Source organism: Lipotes vexillifer, unplaced genomic scaffold (assembly GCF_000442215.2).
Source record: "Lipotes vexillifer unplaced genomic scaffold, Lipotes_vexillifer_v1.1 scaffold2700, whole genome shotgun sequence".
NCBI lineage: Eukaryota > Metazoa > Chordata > Mammalia > Artiodactyla > Lipotidae > Lipotes > Lipotes vexillifer.
The window spans coordinates 306,666-313,067 of NW_006773303.1; the positions used below are offsets into that span (position 1 = coordinate 306,666).

At 48.7% G+C, this 6,402-nt stretch overlaps 1 protein-coding gene across 1 annotated transcript in view; it reads left to right on the top strand.

Annotated features, from left to right (window-relative positions):
• Positions 1 to 6,402, top strand: part of KRT8 (keratin 8) — a 41,687-nt gene that overhangs the window by 15,040 nt on the left and 20,245 nt on the right. The window lies entirely within an intron of this gene.

A 6,402-nucleotide genomic window follows, 5' to 3' on the forward strand; every position in this document is an offset into this window, starting at 1 on the left:
ATGGTGCATCTGGTCTCACACTAGCTGAGGAGACACTGTCTTTTCCTTAGCCTGGACACCCTCCTCCTTATGTTTGGCCTTGTCCTCCTCCAGGAAGCCTTCCTTGACTGATAACTCCATTCTGCCCCTTCCCAGCAGCTGCCTCAGCTCCCCGTTCCCTCTTTCTCTCAGCACAGAGGCCAAGAGCTCCCCTTGGTTCAGTGTCTGCCTGTCTGTCTGTCTGTGGTCTCCAGAGAGAAGGCTCAAGGAAGGAGGTGAGGAGGGGATGGGAGCAGTTGTGTATCTGTAAAATGGGCGGCTGCTTCCTCAGGACGGTCCCTCCCCAGCTCTCAGGACAGGCTATGCCCACAAGGGGGTGTTCAGCCAGAGAAGGCCTGCCTCGCATGATCTGGGCAAACAGCCCAATTGGCAGGCTGGCAGCAGGGTCCTCACCTTTGCTCCCTGCTCAGATGGCCCTGGCCTCCGTTGCCATGGTTATCCCTCAGTTTGGGGTAAACAAAGCTCTCCCTCTCCCTATCCAGACACCTAAGTGTCTCTCTGGGGAGGGGTTGGAATTTCCAGCATCTAGGTATCCCTCACCCTGCTTCCCAGAAGGCACAAGGATGGTGAGTCACAGCATTTAGGCCCCTTTCCACCCCCTCACTGCTCTCTGGCTGGCCCTGGGGCTCCCTTCTGCTCCACCTGTGTCCTGTGAGAATTGGGGAGGGATATAGGGAGAGGGCTGGAACTCACTACCAAGCTGGGTGGTGGGTATAGGGAACAGCCTTCCTGTCTTCCTTTGGGCTGTTTCTCCTGGGGCCTAGATCCAATCCCTGGAATCAGTGAGAACGATTACAGCTTCTTTCCTCGTTTCTCCTGGATCCTTAGGGCCTAGAGAGAGAGGAGAAGATAGAAGAAACGAATGTGGAGGAGAGGAATACGGATCAGAGCGGAGAAGGTGATTCATCTGGACAGAAGTGAATCTTAGAACCGTCATTCATTCATTCGTTCATTCATTCATTCTGTGAATCAAACAAATTCCCGTGCTGGATACTGAGGGAAACAGAAACGTGTAAGACACAACCCTGCTTTTGAGGAGGTGCCTTGGTGCTGGTGTGAGGGCCCTGGATTTGGAGTCTGGGGACCCTGGTATGAGCCCCAACTACCACTTGATGGACAAGCCACTTCTCTAAGCCTTGGGTTCCTCATCTGTAAATAAGGATAATGATACTTAACTCCCAAGGTTATTGTGCAGATCAAATGAGATGAATATGGACCACTGCCTCATTTGCCGGTGTTCAACGCCTGTTGGATGCCTGTGGCTCAAGTTTGCAGTCAGGGAGGAGTGCTCAGACAAATATGGCCCAGCCCAGGGTGTAACGAGACCAGTTCTTGGGGTCTCTGTGGGAGAGGCCACTTCAGACAGTGGTGACTGCGGCAGGGAGGTGCCTGCTGGGTGGTTTTTGTTCAGTAAATGTTTGCACAGTGCACACGGTGCGCTGCAAGGGTAAAGGGTCAGCAGGTGCAGGTTTCAGGAAAGGCTGTAGGAAGGATGGGCCGAACCCCGGGGCTGGGGCTGGGAGGCAGCTAGTCCCAGGCAGGAAAGGTTCAGTTAGATCCTCATGAGGAGCTCAACCTTTACTCTGAAGGCAAAGGGAAGTGCTCAGCTGGGGAGTGACAGGATCCAAGTGGTGTTTATAGATCAGTCTGCCTGGGCCCTGGGAGAAAACACCTTGGAGCAAAGTAAAGCGAGTCCATCGTGGACGTAGAGGCGGGGCTGGGCCAGAGGGAGAGAGCGTACATGTCTAGGAGCCTCAGGCGGGCAGTGAGGTCACCTCCCCTGCAACTCTGCAGGGAGGGGGGTATTCACAGCAGCACGTCTCTTTCTCTGGGGGCCCTTCTCACCTGCCTGCGAGAAGGAGGGAGGGAACATCGCAGGGAGGTGGAGAATTTCTCGGGAACACTGCCCCCTTCCGCCTCCTCCCTCCACGGGACCCAGGGCCTGGCTCAGAGGTGGGAGGGGGAGAGGGGGACAGGATCGGGGTCCCATCTGGGTCCCTTCTGGGTCCTGCTCCTGTCCTCTAAGAGAGAGGGTGAGTCAACTGCGGTTTTTAAACCTGGAGACGAAGTTTATGGTGGCAGAGAGATCGAAACCCCACAGGCCACAAGAACTTCAATGTCTTGAACCCCAGAGAGCTACCTGGAATACAGTGCTGTCCAGCCCCGGGACATAACTTTCTTGGGAGGAAAATTTCTGGCCGGGGAGCTGGTTGATAGGAATCGAGGCCCTCAGCCTTTGGTGGCACCAGTGATCCTGGCCCCCCTTAGCTCCCACCTCATCTCCGGATGGACCACCCACGCTGGGGTGACTCAGGTATGCGGCTCAGGCCCGAAATCCTCCCAACCCCTTGGGCTGACTCAGCCTGAGCTCCCGGGAATGGTGAGATAGTTCCCCCAGCTCTCCCGAGGTGGGCAGATAAGGTTTATGGCTCATTATCTGTGAGATGGTGGGCTGTGCAGACATACCTCCAACTGCATTCCTCCTGGGCCTGATCCTGCCTTACACAGTCTTTTCCAGGAATTTCAGGCGTCTGAGCACCATTTATTTTCAGAAACCTGCTTCTCGGCACCTCCTCCCCCGGAAGGGGTCTCCTCCCACTCAGGCCTCGCCTTGCTCTTGTCCCCCTGAGGCCTGCCGCTCCCACTCTCCTCTGGGCCTTGGCTTCTGGGCCGGCCTGCCCCACTCGAGGTCCGAGTGAAAAGAGACCCAGCACAGCTCCTTTTGCAAAGGAGCATCTCCCCTTCCCTTTTCCCTCATTTCTACTGCTACTCCTTGCCTTAGCCGGTCCTTCCTTCAGTCTAGCCTTTTCTCCCTTTCAATTCTTAAATTAAACTTCCACTTAATTTAATACTTATTTTCATTTTATATCCAGGTCACATTTTCTACATTAAAATATAACCATATAATAACTATAAATGGAGTATAACGTTTTAAAATCGTGACCCACTATATTGTACACCTGTAACATATGATACTGTACACCTGTAACATAGGATACTGTACAGCAGCTATACTTCAATTAAAAAAGACTGGGGCTTCCCTGGTGGCGCAGTGGTTGAGAGTCCGCCTGCTGATGCAGGGGACGCGGGTTCGTGCCCCGGTCCGGGAGGATCCCACATGCCGCGGAGCGGCTGGGCCCGTGAGCCATGGCCGCTGGGCCTGCGCATCCGGAGCCTGTGCTCTGCGGTGGGAGAGGCCACAGCAGTGAGAGGCCTGCGTGCCGCAAAAAAAAAAAAAAAAGTGTGGATATTGACAAAATTTTTGGATTTGGGGGAAAAAAAAAATATATTCATGCTGACTTCCCCCACCCCCTACACCCTCAGAGAAAAAAGTGAACTTTACACACCTTGAAAGATGGGATGCACAGAGAAAAATGGAATTGCACCCAAGTAACAAAGAACACAAAGAGACCCAACAGTAGACATGTCAGAAGCTCATAGGTGACAACTCAGGGCTTGCAGCAGGAAGGAGGAGGCATGAAAAGGCTAAAGTTTTGAAGTGCTATCGCTGGTGCCACATTGAAAGGGAGAAAAGGCTAGACTGAAGGGAGGGCTGGATAATCCAAGGAACAGAATAATAGGAGTAGAGATGAATGAAGAAGGAAGGGGGAATGCTCCTTTGGAAGGAAAGCATTCCTTAAAGGAGCTGATGCTGTTTTGTTCATGGGTTGGTATCCAGTGAGGTAGACTCTGGAGAGCAGGTAAGGGTGGACTTATAATAGGAGCCCTTTAATGGAGGAGAGGGAGGTAAAAGACAGGGGGGGAGGGTGAATTCTTGGAGAAGAGTTTATCGTTTTCACCCATCACAGCAATAGTCCTATATGGGGACTGCAAAGGGGCAAAGAAAATCTCTTGCAAATATTATCATCATATAATTGATTTTATAGAGGAGAGAACAAAAGCTGAGCACTCAAATCAGTGTGATTTCAAGCTTCATGCTTTCCCCAAGACATTGCAGTCACTTTGGGAAGTTCAAAGTTCTAAAAACTGAATGAATTTAAATGTCATTAATAATAAAATGTAATTTCAAGGAATTTTAGAAATAAATGGGACTGTTCCTTCACTGTACAGATGAGACAGCTGTAGCTCTGAGAGGGGAAGTGACCTGTCCAAGGTCACACAGCAATTTAGAGACTGAGTTGAGACGAGAGCACAGGTTATTTGATTCCCCAATTTATGTTTTCCTGCTAGTCCGTATTGTTCCAAGAATTGCTGAAAACAATTCTCAAAACAAAAATGAATTCTCACGACAAAACCTAGAGCACTTTGGAGGTGGTGATAGGAATTTGCAGAAGTGAAAGGGCTTAAGGGTGTGTCAACTCACCAGGATTCTTGGCAAGTGTGGGGAACCAGGAAGTCAGCTGGCTAGCTAGCCAGCTTTCAGCTGTCCTGGGATTCCTAGGCCTCCCCAGATCAGCAGGGCAACTTCTGCCGGCCTTCTGGAAGTCATCTTCCTTTATCAGAGGTGCTGGCTGATGTGAGTCAAAGCTTTCATGCTGGCCTGGAGAATTTGCCTTCCTATCTCCAGCGTCTTTCAGTCTGTGTCTGGTTAGACTCAGGACTGGGAAACCCAGTGGGACTGGGAAACCTAACTGGGTTCTGGAGCTTGAAGAGTTGGGTTGAATTCTGTTCTGGACACTTAGGTGCTGTGCGACCTTACAAAATGGGTCGAAAGTTTCTAAACTTCCGTACCCTAACGTGTAAATAAGACTAACTGTACTTTCCTCATGGGTTTAATTGTGAGGATTAATTGGGGTTATAAAAGGTCTATGGGGGCTTCTCTGGTGGCACAGTGGTTAAGAATCTGCCTGCCAATGCAGGAGACACAGGTTCGAGCCCTGGTCCGGGAAGATCTCACATGCTGCGGAGCAACTAAGCCCGTGTGCCTCAACTACTGAGCCTGCGTGCCACAACTATTGAAGCCTGTGTGCCTAGAGCTGGTGTTCTGCAACAAGAGAAGCCACCGCAATGAGAAGCCCACGCACTGCAAGGAAGAGTAGCCCCCGCTTACCGCAACTAGAGAAAGCCCGTGTGCAACAACGAAGACCCAACACAGACAAAAATAAATAAATAAACTATCAAACTCTTAGAGGAAAACATAGGCAGAACACTCTATGACATAAATCACAGCAAGATCCTTCTTGACCCATCTCCTAGAGTAATGGAGATAAAAACAAAAATAAACAAATGGGACCTAATGAAACTTCAAAGCTTTTGCACAGCAAAGGAAACCATAAACAAGACCAAAAGACAGCCCTCAGAATGGGAGAAAATATTTGCAAATGAATCAACTGACAAAGGATTAATCTCTAAAATTTACAGGCAGCTCATGCAGCTCAATAACAAAAAAATAAACAACCCAATCCAAAAATGGGCAGAAGACCTAAATAGACATTTCTCCAAAGAAGATATACAGACTGCCAACAAACACATGAAAGAATGCTCAACATCATTAATCATTAGAGAAATGCAAATCAAAACTACAATGAGATATCATCTCACACCAGTCAGAATGGCCATCATCAAAAAATCTAGAAACAATAAATGCTGGAGAGGGTGTGGAGAAAAGGGAACACTCTTGCACTGCTGGTGGGAATGTGAATTGGTTCAGCCACTATGGAGAACAGTATGGAGGTTCCTTAAAAAACTACAAATAGAACTACCATATGACCCAGCAATCCCACTACTAGGTATATACCCTGAGGAAACCAGAATTCAGAAAGAGTCATGTACCAAAATGTTCATTGCAGCTCTATTTACAATAGCCCGGAGATGGAAACAACCTAAGTGCCCGTCGTCGGATGAATGGATAAAGAAGATGTGGCACATATATACAATGGAATATTACTCAGCCATAAAAAGAAACGAAATTGAGCTATTTGTAATGAGGTGGATAGATCTAGAGTCTGTCATACAGAGTGAAGTAAGTCAGAAAGAGAAGGACAAATACCGTATGCTAACACATATATATGGAATTTAAGAAAAAAAAATGTTATGAAGAACCTAGGGGTAAAACAGGAATAAAGACAGAGACCTACTGGAGAACAGACTTGAGGATATGGGGAGGGGGAAGGGTGAGGTGTGTTAGGGCGAGAGAGAGACATGGACATATATATACTAACAAACGTAAGGTAGATAGCCAGTGGGAAGCAGCCGCATGGCACAGGGAAACCGGCTCGGTTCTTTGTGGCTGTCTGGAGGGGTGGGATAGGGAGGGTGGGAGGGAGGGAGACAAAGAGGGAAGAGATATGGGAACATATATATATGTATAACTGACTCACTCTGTTATAAAGCAGAAACTAACACACCATTGTAAAGCAATTATACCCCAATAAAGATGTTAAAAAAAAAAAAAAAAAGAAA